We start from the raw sequence: 15887 nt of genomic DNA, 5'->3' as shown, positions 1-15887 counted from the left end.
CACAGTATGAGCCACATTCATATTACACCACACAGTATGAGCCAAATTCACATTACACCACACAGTATGAGCCGAAATTCACATCACCGCACACGGTATGAGCCGAAATTCACATTATAGCACACGGTATGAGCAGAAATTCACATTATAGCACACGGTATGGGCCGAAATTCACATTATGAGCACACAGTATGGGCCGAAATTCACATTATAGCTCATGGTATGAGCCGAAATTCACATTATAGCACACGGTATGAGCCGAAATTCACATTATAGCACATGGTATGAGCCGAAATTCACATTATAACACATGGTATGAGCCGAAATTCACATTATAGCACACAGAATGAGACGAAATTCACATTATAGCACATGGTATGAGCCGAAATTCACATTATAGAGTGACAGGGAGAGTGACAGCAGGGACATGGAAAGTGACAGCAGGGACATGGAGAGTGACAGCAAGGGCATACAGTAGGGATTAGGGAGAGAGAAAGGCAGCAGGGTAAGATTACCTGTTTAGCAGCGGCGGTGGTCTGCGGTGCGGTGGATGAGTAGGCTGTGGTAGGCGTGGAGTGGAGGAGGCTGTGGGCCTCAGAGATAATGCGGAGGAGGAGGCTGTGGGCATGCAGAGGTCCGAGGGCAGGGCGGCAGAGGATGCTGAGGGTGGCTGCAGTGGATCTGGAATCAGGCTGGCTTTATCATCCCTGTCGCCGCATCGAGCTCCTGTGACCACAGCGCTAATATTTCAAAACTGCTGCGGATCGGCAGCCAATCAGCGACAGATTTGAACTAGTAGTGCCGCGGTCACAGGAGCTCGATGCGGCGGCAGGGATAATAAAGCCGGCCTGGTCCCAGATCCGCTGCAGCTGGGAGTCTGGAACCAGGGCTTCCAGTGCAGTGGCGATGGTAGGGGCGGAGCGAGGGAGGGCGGACCGGGAGCTCAAATTCTTTGTCGGCCCATATAGTAATGCCCACAGCAGTAGCAGCCCTTATACAATGCCCACAGTAGTAGTGCCCATTATGCAATACCCGCAATAGTAGTGCCCCTTATGTCCCCAGGAGTGGTGCCCCTTATTAAATGCCCCCTTTACAATGCCCTCATTAATACCCTTAATGGTAATGCCCCTGTGTAGTACTGCCCCCAGTAGTAATGTTGCCTGTAGTAATGGCCCCAGTCGTTTAGAACCCTGTAGTTTAGCCCCAGTAGTCATGCCCCCACTGGTAATGCCCCTGCAGTTATGACCCCAGTAGTTTACTACCCCCTTTTAGTTTAGCCTCCCAGTGGTAATGCCCCCAGTAGTTTTGCCCTCGTGTAGTTTGCCCCACCCCCTGTAGTTTAGACCCCAGTGGTAATGCCCCCTCTAGTTGTGCCCCCAGTTGTTTAGCCCCTGTAGTTTAGCCCCCATGTAGTTTGCCCCCGTTAGTAATGTCCCCTTGTAGTAATGCCCCCCTGTGGTTATACCCCCAGTAGTTTAGCTCCTGTAGTTATGCCCCTTTGTAGTTTAGCCCCCTGTAGTAATGCCGCCAGTAGTTTAGCCCCCCTGTAGTAATGCCCCCAGTAGTTTGCCCCAGCAGTAAAGCCCCCAGTAGTTTGCCCTTTGTAGTTTGCCCCCAGTAGTAAAGCTCCAAAGTAACTTGCCCCCAGTAAAAGCGCCGCTACTAGTACACATACGGGAGGGGGGGCACCATACTCACCAAGCCCCGCTCCCGCCGCAGTCCTCTCTGGGCGTCCGCAACTCGGCACTATGGGAGAGACGTCATGACGTCTCTCCCATAGCGCGCACTGACAGAGCCGGAAGCCGGAGCTCAGTAGTGAGCTCCTGGCTGCGGCTGTGGAGAGGGAGACGGGCGCTCGCTGGTATCGCAATCTCAGTGGGCGCCCGGCATCTCCCTGTAGCGCCGGGACATCGGGTTAGGTGAGCCGGAGGAGGCGTAACTGCGTTCCGTCTCCATGTGGAACGGACGTAACGCAGTTCCACCCCGTTTCAGCTCACTTTAACCCCTGCCTACCGGTAAATCCTTTTCTTGTAGTCCGTAGAGGATGCTGGGGTCCACATTAGTACCATGGGGTATAGACGGGTTCACTAAGAGCCATGGGCACTTTAAGAGTTTAATACTGTGGGCTGGCTCCTCCCTCTATGCCCCTCCTACCAGACCCAGTCTAGAAACTGTGCCCGAGGAGACGGACATACTTCGAGAGAAGGAAATACACAGATAGGGGTGAGATTCACACCAGCTCTCACATACTGTAACAAAGCAAACTAAGCTAACCTGCTTGAAACAATCCAGCAACAGCTGAACAACAGTACTTAACCAAGTAACAATGCCGTACTCAGCCAAGTAATAAGGCAGTACTGAACCAAGAAACAACTGCAGGAAAACGAAGCGCTGGGCGGGCACCCAGCATCCTCTGCGGACTACAAGAAAAGGATTAACCGGTAGGTAATTAAAATCCTATTTTCTCTTACGTCCTAGAGGATGCTGGGGTCCACATTAGTACCATGGGGATGTACCAAAGCTCCCAGTACGGGAGGGAGAGCGCGGAGGCTCCTGCAGAACTGATCGACCAAACTTTAGGTCCTCAGAGGCCAAAGTATCAAACTTGTAGAACTTAGCAAACATGTTGGATCCAGACCAAGTAGCCGCTCGGCAAAGCTGTAAAGCCGAGACACCCCGGGCAGCCGCCCAGGAAGAACTCACCTTACGAGTAGAGTGAGCCTTAACAGATTTTGGACACGGCAAGCCTGCCATGGAATAAGCATGCTGGATAGTGAACCTGATCCAGCGAGAAATCGTCTGCTTAGAAGCAGGACACCCAATCTCGTTGGGGTCATAAAGGACAAACAAACAGAGAGTCCGACTTTCTGTGACGAGAAGTTCTCTTCACATAATTCTTCAAAGCCCTCACAACACCCAAGGACTGTGAGGTAAGTGAGGAGTCAGTAGCCACTGGCAACACAATAGGTTGGTTGATATGAAAAGCCGACACAACCTTCGGAAGAAATTGCTGATGCGTCCTGAGCTCAGCTCTATCTTCATGAAAAATTAAAGTTGTGGCCTTTACAGGACAAAGCCCCCAAGTCAGACACGCGCATAGCAGATGCTAATGCCAGCAGTGTGACCGCCTTCCAAGTGAGAAACTTGACCTCAACCTCCTGTAAAGGTTCGAACCAATCTGATTGCAGGAAGTGCAACACCATGTTAAGATCCCAAGGTGCCGCAGGAGGCACAAAAGGGAGGCTGGATGTGCAGCACCCCTTTCAAGAAAGTCTGAATCTCAGGGAAGGAAGCCAACTGCTTCTGGGGAAAAAATGGACATGGCCGAAATCTGGACATTTATGAAGCCCAAACGTAGGTCCACATCCACACCTGAACCTCAGGGAAGGAAGCCAACTGCTTCTGGAAAAAAAATGGACATGGCCGAAATCTGGACATTTATGAAGCCCAAACGTAGGTCCACATCCACACCTGCTAGCAGGAAGAGGAGAAACCGCCCAAGTTGAAACTCCACCGTAGGAAACTTCTTGGATTCACACCAAGACAAATACTTTTTCCAAATGCGATGGTAATGTTTAGATGTTACTCCTTTCCTAGCCTGCATCAGGGTAGGAATAACCTTTTTCAGAATGCCTTTCCGAGCTAAGATCTGGCGTTCAACCTCCATGCCGTCAAACGTAGCCGTGGTAAGTCTTGATAAGTGAACGGCCCCTGTTGCAGAAGGTCCTCCCGAAGAGTAAGATGCCTCGGATGTTCCAGCAGTAACTCCAGAAGATCCGCGTACCAAGCCCGTCTTGGCCAGTCCGGAGCTATGAGGATCGCCTGAACTCTTGTTCTTTTTATAAGTTTTAGAATTCTTGGGATGAGTAGGAGTGTAGGGAACACATACACCGACTGGAAGATTCACGGAGCCACCAGTGCATCCACCGCCACTGACTATGTGAGTCTCTCGACCTGGAACAGTACCTGCGAAGCTTCTTGTTGAGGCAGGAGCCATCATGTCTATGTGAGGTACGCCCCAAAGACTTGTCACCTCTGCGAACAGTTCTGGGTGGAGTCCCCACTCTCCTGGATGGAGATAGTGTCTGCTGAGGACGTCTGCATCCCAATTGTTCACTCCTGGAATGAAGATTGCTGACAGTGCCAACACGTCTTTCTGCCCAGAGGAGGATCTTTGTTACCTCTGTCATTGCAGCTCTGCTCTTCGTTTCCGCCTTGTTGGTTGATGTAGGCTACCATCGTTACATTGTCCGACTGCACCTGAATGGCCTGACCCTGCTGAAGATGTGCCGCTTGTAGAAGGCCATTGAATACGGCTCTCAGTTCCAGAATGTTTATTGGAAGGATGGATTCCAGACTTGAACACCTTCCTTGGAAGTTTTCCCCTTGGGTTACCGCGCCCCAACCTCTGAGACTTGCATCCATGGTTAGAAGGATCCAGTTCTGAATCCCGAACCTGCGGCCCTCGAGAAGGTGAGGCATTTGCAGCCACCATAGGAGTGAAATCCTGGCTTTCGGTGACAGATGTGTCCTCTGTTGCATGTGTAGGTGAGATCCCGACCACTTGTCCAGAATATCCAGTTGGAAGGACCGTGCATGAAATCTTCCGTACTGTAGATCCTCGTAAGAGGCAACCACCTTCCCCACAAGACGAATGCACTGATGAACCGATACCCGGGTAGGTTTCAAGACATCCTGGATCATTGTTTGTATCACCAATGCTATCTCCAGTGGTAGAAATACCCTCTGCACTTCCGTGTCGAGGATCATCCCTAGGAAAGACAATCTCCTTGTCGGCTCCAAATGTGACTTTGGAAGATTCAGGATCCATGCATGATCCCAGAGCAGTCGAGTTGTGAGAGCAATGGACTGCAACAACTTCTCCCTGGACGATGCTTTTATCAGCAGATCGTCCAGATATGGAATTATGGGGGTCATTCCGAGTTGTTCGCTCTGTAAATTTTTTCACATCGCAGCGATTTTCCGCTTAGTGCGCATGCGCAATGTCCGCACTGCGACTGCGCCAAGTAAATTTACTATGCAGTTAGGAATTTTACTCACGGTTTTTTCTTCGTTCTGGTGATCGTAATGTGATTGACAGGAAGTGGGTGTTTCTGGGCGGAAACAGGCCGTTTTATGGGTGTGTGCGAAAAAACGCTACCGTTTCTGGGAAAAACGCGGGAGTGGCTGGAGAAACGGAGGAGTGTCTGGGCGAACGCTGGGTGTGTTTGTGACGTCAAACCAGGAACGACAAGCACTGAACTGATCGCAGATGCCGAGTAAGTCTGGAGCTACTCAGAAACTGCTAAGAGGTGTGTGGTCGCAATTTTGAGAATCTTTCGTTCGCAATTTTAAGAAGCTAAGATTCACTCCCAGTAGGCGGCGGCTTAGCGTGTGTAAAGCTGCTAAAAGCAGCTTGCGAGCGAACAACTCGGAATGAGGGCCTATGTTCACTCCCTGCTTGCGGAGTAGAAGCATCATCTCTGCTATTACTTTGGTGAACACCCTCGGTGCCGTGGATAGGCCGAATGGCAGCGCCTGGAACTGATAGTGACAGTCCAACAGCGCAAACCTGAGATAAGCCTGGTGTGGCGGCCAAATACGAATGTGAAGGTATGCATCCTTGATATCTAAGGATACCAGGAATTCCTACTCCTCCAGACCTGAGATCACCGCTCTCAGAGATTCCATCTTGAACTTGAATTCCCTCAAATATGGATTTAACGATTTGAGGTTCAATATTGGTCTGACCGAACCGCCCGGCTTCGGCACCACAAAATGGTTTGAGTAGTAACCCTTGTTTTCCAGATGAGGTGGAACTGGAACAATGACATTTGCCCTTTCCAATTTTTGAATGGCTTCCTGTAAGATAGCCCTTTCTGTCAGAAAAGTTGGTAAGCCTGATTTGAAAAATCTATGAGGTGGGAGCTTTTGGAACTCCAGTCTGTACCCCTGAGATACATATCTTGTACCCAGGGGTCCTGGTCTGAGGACGCCCAGACCTGACTGAAATTTCTTAGACGTGCTCCCACCTGCCCGACCTCCAGGCTGGGAGGTCCACTGCGTAGCCAGAGTCCCCTGCGTGCCAAGACAGCCATGGAAGACGTCCGTGCATTTAGATTACCAAGGTCTTTCATGGCCTCCACCATGAAACCCGCAGAATCCTGTATGTGATGTAAAAACATTTCAATGTCACTTCTATACATAGTATCTAAATCCTCTAGTAACGTGCCTGACCACTTTACTATGGCCTTAGAAATAGTAAAGTGGTCAGGCACGTTACTAGAGCAATAGTGGGCCTAAGCGCCACGCCTGAAGCAGTGTATATGGATTTGAGCATAGTCTCAATCTTACGGTCTGTCGGTTCTTTCAAAGTGGTAGACCCAGGGTCAGGTAAAACCACCTTTTTAGACAATCTAGAAACAGAAGCGTCTACTATAGGAGGGTTTTCCTACTTTTTCCTATTTTCTTCAGGGAAAGGAAAAGCAACTAGAACTCTCTTTGGGATCTGGAATTTTTTCTCCGGATTTTCCCAGGATTTTTCAAATAATGCGTTTAGTTCCCTAGACGCAGGGAAGGTAAGGGAGACTTTCTTATTGTCTGTAAAGTAAGCCTCCTCGACCTGTTCAGGTACCTTGTCAGTAATGTGTAAAACGTCCCTAATGGCCTCAATCATTAGCTGCACCCCCTTAGCAAGGGATGCCTCCCCCGCAGTATATCCCCATCACCGTCACCCATATCAGAGTCGGTATCCGTGTCGACTTGCATTACCTGGGCAAGAGCACGCTTTTTTGGGCATATACTAGGAGAGTTTGTTGAGGTAGTGGGAGTAGAAGACTACAAGAGTTTTTAAAACCTGTGTTTCAGTCTCATAATGAGCTATCCTAGATGAAATTTGGGATATCATACCCTTAATAGAAGCCACCCACTGGGGTTCGGATTCAGAGGGCTGAGACAGTATATTGTATTCCTGAGTACATGGAATAGACTCTTCTGGAGAAGATACATACACTGCAGCACGAGATACAGAATCCCTAGACATGGTAATGTGAGATATATAACACACACACACACACACACACACACACACACACACACACGAAAATGTCAGACACAGTTTCCCCCAACTGCCTTCAGAGAGACACAGAGTTAGGGAGCCAGCCCACACAGCGCCCCAGTAGACAGTTATAATAATAAATGCCTGGCGCCGACTGAGTAACCTAAACAGACTACACAGTAATATGAATAAACACTCCCCCCCCCCCTCTATAACCCCATGGTACCGCACAGGATAGCTGGAGTTATGTGGAGGGTCAGAGCTCCCTGTCCGCATCTCTGTAGTGTGATCTGCAGGGAGAAAATGGCGCTGGTGAGTGCGGGATCCACTCTGATGAGAAGCTCCCCCCCTAAAATGGCGTGTATTCCCGCACAGATTATACTGGCCTGAGGTAATGGCGCTAGCAGTAGTACAGATGTCCCTGATAGCAACAGTGACCAGTGTAAGGGTGTTTGAGCTGGCCCAGGGCGCCCCTCACAGTGCCACACACTGTACCTCTGAGCCCTCCCACCCTGATGCCGCCATTCTCACCAGCTCCCCGCTTGTCGGGGCGCCGGCGTCGTACTCACCACCGACTTCTTCTGGCTCTGTTATGGGGTGGCGGCAGTGCTGCGGGAGCGAGCGGTCGCCTCGCAGGCTTGAGATCGACACCCTCAGTAACTCAGTGTCTTGTCAGCGGAGATAGGTGCCATTAACCTCAGAGGGTTTGATCCTACTCTCCCCTAAGTCCCACGAACCAGGGAGGCTGTTGCCAGCAGTCTCCCTGTACCTAACTCTTTAAAAAAAATAATAAAACTAAAAGAACTCCTAGGAGCTCCCCTAGCTGTGACTGGCTCCACCGGGCACATTTTCTAAACTGGGTCTAGTAGGAGGGCCATAGAGGGAAGAGCCAGCTCACACTATTAAACTCTTAAAGTGCCCATGGCTCCTAGTGGACCCGTCTATACCCCATGGTACTAATGTGGACCCCAGCATCCTCTAGGATGTAAGAGAAATGTTATTGATATGAATAAAAGCTAAAATAGCATAGCAAAGCATAATGTAATAACGTAAATGGCAGTGTTTCATTAGTAATGTGAGCACTATTATATCAACGTGAGAGAACGGTCGACAAACTGTCGACATGAACAATATCGACATGGAAAAAAGGTAAACATGTGTTTTTTATGGGGTGGGGGGGTTTGTGTCGTTTTCTTTGTAAAGTGACCGTGTCCCCCTCGCATGGCTCACCATGCTTCGGGCAAGGTGCCTCACTCCACTACCGCTACACTCAGCACAGGTTACCGTTCCCAATTGTAGTCCACGTGGACTCGTAAAGTATGAAAATGTAAAAATATATGAAAACAAAAATGTGAAAAACTCATGTCGACCTTGTTCATGTCGACCCTCTGTCCGTTTCGACCTACTGATGGTGTCGACCTAAGTGGTGTCGACCTGGAGTCCGGATACGCTCGGCCAGCCCCTGTCTCTATGTTTCGAGCAGCCAAACAGAACCCTGGGAGACTGCACTGCTTGGCCAGACCCGATCTCTGTGTGGCCAGACCGGTCCATTGGGCCATCTGCCTTTCTGGCATTTGCCAGAAGTGCCAGGTGGCCAATCTGGCCCTGGTTACCAGTACCACCATAGAGTAACATAGTAACATAGTTAATGAGGTTAATAAAAGACAAGTTGTCCATCGAGTTCACCCTGTATTATATTTCCTACACTATTCTGTATGTATAGTTTAACTATACTGACCGAGATGACGTTATGTTGTTAGTCTACTTGACAACTATATTGCATACTGTTACCAAAATACCTTCATTTTAAATACTATATTCTTGGATATCTTTTTCAGTTAAAAATTTATCTAACCCATTTTTAAACATATTTACTGAGTCTGCCATTACTACCTTCTCTGGCAGAGAATTCCAAATCCTTACTGCCCTTACTGTGAAGAATCCCTTCCTTCGCTGGGTATGAAATTTCCTTTCCTCTAACCTCAGGGGGTGTCCGCGTGCCCTGTGTAGAGATCTCTCAATAAACAAATCGCTTGCTAGCTCCATGTATTGTCCCTTTATATATTTGTAAATATTAATCATAGCTCCTCTTCGATGCCTCTTTTCTAGTGTAAACATATCTAACCTAGTAACCTTTCCTTATAATCCAGTGCCTCTAACCCCTTAATCAATTGTGTAGCTCGCCTCTGAACCCTTTCAAATTCCAAAATATCTTTTTTTTAGTGTGGTGCCCAGAACTGTACACAATATTAAAGATGCTGCCTTTCCAATGATTTGTACAGTGGGAGGATTACACTCTCATCCCTTGTCTCGATTCCCCGTTTTATGCATGCTAATACCTTGTTTGTCCTCGTTGCAGCACTTTGACATTGTGTACTGCTGCTGAGTCTACCATCAATGAACACCCCTAAATCTTTTTCTATGACCGTTTCCTCTATATTTTCCCCATTTAGTTTGTAGGTTGCATGTTTGTTTTTAGTCCCAAAGTGCATAACTTTTTTCTATAAAAAAACTCATTCTTCATTTAGCTTCCCAAACTTCCAGTTGAAATATGTCATACAGAAAACGTCATTGACCGTCATATAATACAGAGAGTATCGGGGGGATAATCAGCGGTTAAAGTGAGCTGCAACGGGGCGGAACTGCGTTCCATTCCGTCTCCTCCGGCCCAGCTAACCAAGAATGTGAGCCTGGAGCCGCACGGGGATGCCCGGTACCCGCTGAGGTTGTGTCACCAGCGGTCGCCGGCACCTTCCCCTCAGTGGCAGCCGGAGCTCACTCCTGAGCTCCGGCTGTGTGGAGCTATAGAAGAGACGTCATGATGTCTCTCCCATAGATCCGAGGAGCGGGCGGCCAGGCGGAGGTCAGTGGTCCGGAAGCAGGAGTGGGACTGGTTAATTTTGCATAACTACAGGGGTTTTCTCTACTGGGGGCATAACTACAGGGGGCATCTCTATAGGGGGCATAACTATGGAGCATTACTACTGGGGGCAAGACTACACAGGGCATTACCACTGGGGGCATATCTACTGGTGGCACTACTAATGAGGGCATTGCATAGGGGCACTTAATAAGGGGCATCACTCCTGGGGACATAAGGGGCATTCTACTGGGGGCACTGTATAAGGGGCAGCAATACTATGGGCTTCACAACTTTACTATGAGCACTACAACTGTGGGCACTTCCACTACAGTAGGCATTGCATAAGGGGCACTATTACTGAGGGCATTGTATAAGGGGTGCTACTGCTGTAGTAATGTGTATGAGGGATGCTACTACTGTGGGCATTATGTGTATTAGGGGTGCTATTACTGTGGGCATTGTGTATTAGGGGCACTAATGTGCGTTACAACATGAGTAAGGGACATCACTATGTGGTGTAATGTGAATAAGATTGTGCTACTGTGCGGCGTAATTTAAATTGGGGATACCTTTTTGCCGTTAGAGCTGGGGGGGGGGGGGGTGTTCCACCTCCTCTCCAGGACCACTTTAAGCACTGGGGGTAATCAATGATTACCATAAATTGCGGAGAGCATCACAGTGACTGTTATATAAAACAGAGAGTGTCAGTGACCACCATATGTGTAATACAGACAACATTGCAGCTATACAGTATTGCTCCTTGAATGGATTAAGGGGGTAATTCAGACCTGATCATAGCAGCAAACTTGTTAGCAGTTGGGCAGAACTATGGGGGTCATTCCGAGTTGATCGCTCGCTAGCAGTTTCTCTAACGTCCTAAGTGGATGCTGGGGACTCCGTAAGGACCATGGGGATTAGCGGCTCCGCAGGAGACTGGGCACAACTAAAGAAAGCTTTAGGACTATCTGGTGTGCACTGGCTCCTCCCACTAAGACCCTCCTCCAGACCTCAGTTAGATTCTTGTGCCCGGCTGAGCTGGATGCACACTAGGGGCTCTCCTGAGCTCCTAGAAAGACGAACCTACCTAACAGGTGGTAGTTTGGGCTTCTTAGGCTACTGGACACCATTAGCTCCAGAGGGATCGACCGCAGGACCCAACCTTGGTGTTCGTTCCCGGAGCCGCGCCGCCGTCCCCCTTACAGAGCCAGAAGCATGAAGAGTCCGGAAAATCGGCGGCAGAAGACTTCGGTCTTCACCAAGGTAGCGCACAGCACTGCAGCTGTGCGCCATTGCTCCTCATGTACACCTCACACTCCGGTCACTGATGGGTGCAGGGCGCTGGGGGGGGCGCCCTGAGGGCAATATATGACACCTTGGCTGGCAAATCTACATCATATATAGTCCTAGAGGCTATATAGATGTAAAATAACCCCTGCCAGTATTCCAGAAAAAGTGGGAGAAAGTCCGCCGAAAAAGGGGCGGGGCTTCTCCCTCAGCACACTGGCGCCATTTTCTCTTCACAGTGCAGCTGGAAGACAGCTTCCCAGGCTCTCCCCTGTAGTTTTCAGGCTCAAAGGGTTAAAAAGAGAGGGGGGGCACTAAATTTAGGCGCAATATATGTATACAAGCAGCTATTTGGGGAAAAATCACTCAGTTATAGTGTTAATCCCTGCATTATATAGCGCTCTGGTGTGTGCTGGCATACTCTTTCTCGGTCTCCCCAAAGGACTTTGTGGGGTCCTGTCCTCAGTCAGAGCATTCCCTGTGTGTGGTGTGTCGGTACGGCTGTGTCGACATGTTGGATGAGGTAGGGTACGTGGAGGCGGAGCAGAGGCCGATAAATGGGATGTCGCCCCCTGTGGGGCCGACACCAGAGTGGATGGATAGGTGGAAGGTATTAACAGACAGTGTCAACTCCTTACATAAAAGGCTGGATGACGTAACAGCTGTGGGACAGCCGGCTTCTCAGCCCGCGCCTGCCCAGGCGTCTCAAAGGCCATCAGGGGCTCAAACAACTCCCGTTACCTCAGATGGCAGACACAGATGTCGACACGGAGTCTGACTCCAGTGTCGACGAGGTTGAGACATATACACAATCCACTAGGAACATTCGTTACATGATCTCGGCAATGAAAAATGTGTTACGCATTTTCTGACATGAACCCAAGCACCACATAAAAGGGGTTTTATTTTTGGGGAGAAAAAGCAGCCAGTGTTTTGTTCCCCCATCAGATGAATGAATGAAGTGTGTAAAGAAGCGTGGTTTCCCCCGATAAGAAACTGGTAATTTCTAAAAAGTTACTGATGGCGTACCCTTTCCTGCCAGAGGATAGGTCACGTTGGGAGATATTCCTTAGGGTGGATAAGGCGCTCACACGTTTGTCAAAAGGTGGCACTGCCGTCTTAGGGTACGGCCACCTTGAAGGAACCTGCTGATAAAAAGCAGGAGGCGATCCTGAAGTCTGTATTTACACACTCAGGTTATATACTGAAACCTGCAATTGCCTCAGCATAAATAGTGCTGCTGCAGCGTGGTCTGATACCCTGTCAGATAATATTAATACGCTAAGACAGGGATAATATTTTGCTAACATTGAGCATATTTAAGACGTTGTCTTATATATAAAGGATGCACAGAGGGATATTTGCCGGCTGGCATCCAGAATTAATGCAATGTCCATTCTGCCAGGAGGGTATTAGAAACCCGGCAGTGGACAGGTGATGCTGCATTTAAAAGGCACATGGAGATTCTGCCTTATAAGGGTGAGGAATTGTTTGGGGATGGTCTCTGGGACCTCGTATTCACAGCAACAGCTGGGAAGAAAATTTTTTACCTCAGGTTTCCTCACAAAAGCCTAAGAAAGCACCGTATTTTTAGGTACAGTCCTTTCGGCTTCAGAAAAGCAAGCGGGTCAAAGGCGCTTCCTTTCTGCACAGAGACAAGGGAAGAAGGAAAAAGCTGCACCAGTCAGCCAGTTCCCAGGATCAAATATCTTCCCTCGCTTCCTCTGAATCCACCGCAGGACGCTGGGGCTCCACAGGTGGAGACAGGTGCGGTGGGGGCGCGTCTCGGGAACTGCAGGAACCAGTGGGCTTGCCCACAGGTGGATCCCTAGGTTCTGCAAGTAGTATCACAGGGATACAGGCTGGAGTTCGAGACGACTCCCCCTCGCCGTTGCCTCACATCAGCCTTGCCTGCTGCCCTCGGAGAAAGGTAATACTGGCGGCAATTCACAAGCTGTACTTCCAGCAGGTGAAATCAAGGTACCCCTCCTTCAACAAGGCCGGGGTTACTATTCCAAAATGTTGTGGTACCGAAACCAGACGGTTCGGTGAGACCCATTCTAAAATTGAAATCCTTGAACACTTATATACGAAGGTTCAAGTTCAAAATGGAATCGCTCAGGGCGATTATTGCAAGCCTGGAAAATTTCAGGGTATCACTGGACATCAAGGATACTTACCTGCATGTCCCTATTTACCCTCTTCACCAGGTGTACCTCAAAATTGTGGTACAGGATTGTCATTACCAATTCCAGACGTTGCCGTTGGTCTGTCCCCGACACCGAGGGTATTTACCAAGGTAATGGCCGAAGTACTTATCCCGTACTTGGACGATCTCCTTATAAAGGCGAGGTCCAGGGAGCAGTTGTTCGTCGGAGTAGCACTATCTCGGGAAGTGCTACAACAGCACGGCTGGATTCTGAATATTCCAAAGTCGCAGCTGGTTCCTACGACGGGTCTACTGTTCCTGGGTATGGTTCTGGACACAGAACAGGATAAAAAGGGTTTCTCCCGGAGGAGAAGTCCAAGGAGTTGGCGTCTCTAGACGGAGACCTCCTAATACAAATACAGGTATCGGTGCATCAATGCACGCGAGCCTTGGGAAAGATGGTAGCTTCTTACGAAGAATTTCCATTCGCCAAGTCCCATGCAAGGATCTTCCAGTGGGATCTGTTGGACAAGTGGTCCGGGTCGCATCCTCAGATGCATCGGCGGATAACCCTGTCTCCAAGGGCCAGGGTGTCGCTGTGGTGGTGACTGCAGAGTGCTCATCTTCTAGGGGGCCGTACAGATTCGGCATACAGGACTGGGTCCTGGTGACCACGGATGCCAGCCTTCAAGGCTGGGGGGCAGTCACACAGGGAAGAAACTTCCAAGGCCTATGGAAAAGTCAGGAGACTTCCCTACACATAAATGTTCTGGAACTATGGGCCATTTACAATGCCCTAAGTCAGGCTAGACCCCTGCTTCAACACCGGCCGGTGCTGATCCAGTCAGACAACATCACGGCGGTCGCTCATGTAAACCGACAGGGCGGCACAAGAAGCAGGATGGCGATGGCAGAAGCCACAAGGATTCTCCGATGGGCGGAAAATCATGTGTTAGCACTGTCAGCAGTGTTCATTCCCGGAGTGGACAACTGAGAAGCAGACTTTCTCAGCAGACACGACCTCCACCCGGGAGAGTGGGGACTTCATCCAGAAGTCTTCCAAATGATTGTACACCGTGGGGAAAGGCCACAGGTGGACAGGATGGCGTCCCGCCTCAACAAAAAGCTACAAAGATATTGCGCCAGGTCAAGGGACCCTCAGGCGATAGCTGTGGACGCTCTGGTAACACCGTGGGTGTACCAGTCGGTGTATGTGTTCCCTTCTCTGCCTCTCATACCCAGGGTAATGAGAATAATAAGAAGGAGAGGAGTAAGAACTATACTCATTGTTCCGGGTAGCCAAGAAGAGCTTGGTACCCAGAACTACAAGAAATGATCTCAGAGGACCCATGGCCTCTGCCGCTCAGACAGGACCTGCTGCAGCAGGGGGCCTGTCTGTTCCAAGACGTACCGCGGCTGCGTTTGACGGCATGGCAGTTGAATGCCGGATCCTGAAGGAAAAAGGCATTCCAGAGGAAGTTATCCCTACGCTATTTAAAGCTAGGAAAGAAGTGAACGCAAACCATTATCACCGCATATGGCGGAAATATGTTGCGTGCTGTGAGGCCAGTAAGGCCCCAAAGGAGGAATTTCAGCTAGGTCGATTTCTGCACTTCCTAAAAGTCAGAGGTGACCATGGGCCTAAAATTGGGTTCCATTAAGGTCCAGATTTCGGCTCTATCGATTTTCTTCCAAAATAGAACTGGCTTCACTGCCTGAAGTTCAGACTTTTGTTAAGGAAGTGCTGCATAGTCAGCCCCCGTTTGTGCCTCCAGTGGCACCGTGGGATCTCAACGTAGTGTTGGATTTCCTGAAGTCGCATTGAGTTGAGCCACTTAAATCCGTGGAGCTACAATACCTCACGTGGAAAGTGGTCATGCTGTGGGCCTTGGCGTCGGCCAGGCGTGTATCAGAATTGGCGGCTTTGTCAAAAGCTCTTATCTGTATTTTATATGGATAAGGCGGAATTGAGGACTCGTTCCCAATTCCTTCCTAAGGTGGTAGCAGTTTTTCATGTGAACCAACCTATTGTGGTGCCTGCGGCTACTTGGGACTTGGAGGATTCCAAGTTTCTGGACGTAGTCAGGGCCCTGAAAAGTATATGTTTCCAGGACGGCTGGAGTCAGGAAAACTGACTCGCTATTTATCCTGTATGCACCCAACAAGCTGGGTGCTCCTGCTTCTAAGCAGACTATTGCTCGCTGGATCTGTAGCACGATTCAACTTGCACATTCTGCGGCTGGACTGCCGCACCCTAAATCTGTGAAAGCCCATTCCACGAGGAATGTGGGCTCTTCTTGGGCGTCTGCCCGAGGGGTCTCGGCTTTACAAATTTGCTGAGCTGTTACTTGGTCGGGTTCAAACACTCTTGCAAGAGTCTACAAGTTTGATACCCTGGCTGAGGAGGACCTAGAGTTTGCTCATTCGGTGCTGCAGAGTCATCCGCACTCTCCCGCCCGTTTGGGAGCTTTGGTATAATCCCCATGGTCCTTACGGAGTCCCCAGCATCCACTTAGGACGTTAGAGAAAATAAG

Source organism: Pseudophryne corroboree, chromosome 3 (genome assembly GCF_028390025.1).
Source record: "Pseudophryne corroboree isolate aPseCor3 chromosome 3, aPseCor3.hap2, whole genome shotgun sequence".
In the NCBI taxonomy this organism is placed as follows: Eukaryota; Metazoa; Chordata; class Amphibia; order Anura; family Myobatrachidae; genus Pseudophryne; species Pseudophryne corroboree.
This window is presented reverse-complemented; position numbering follows the sequence as displayed.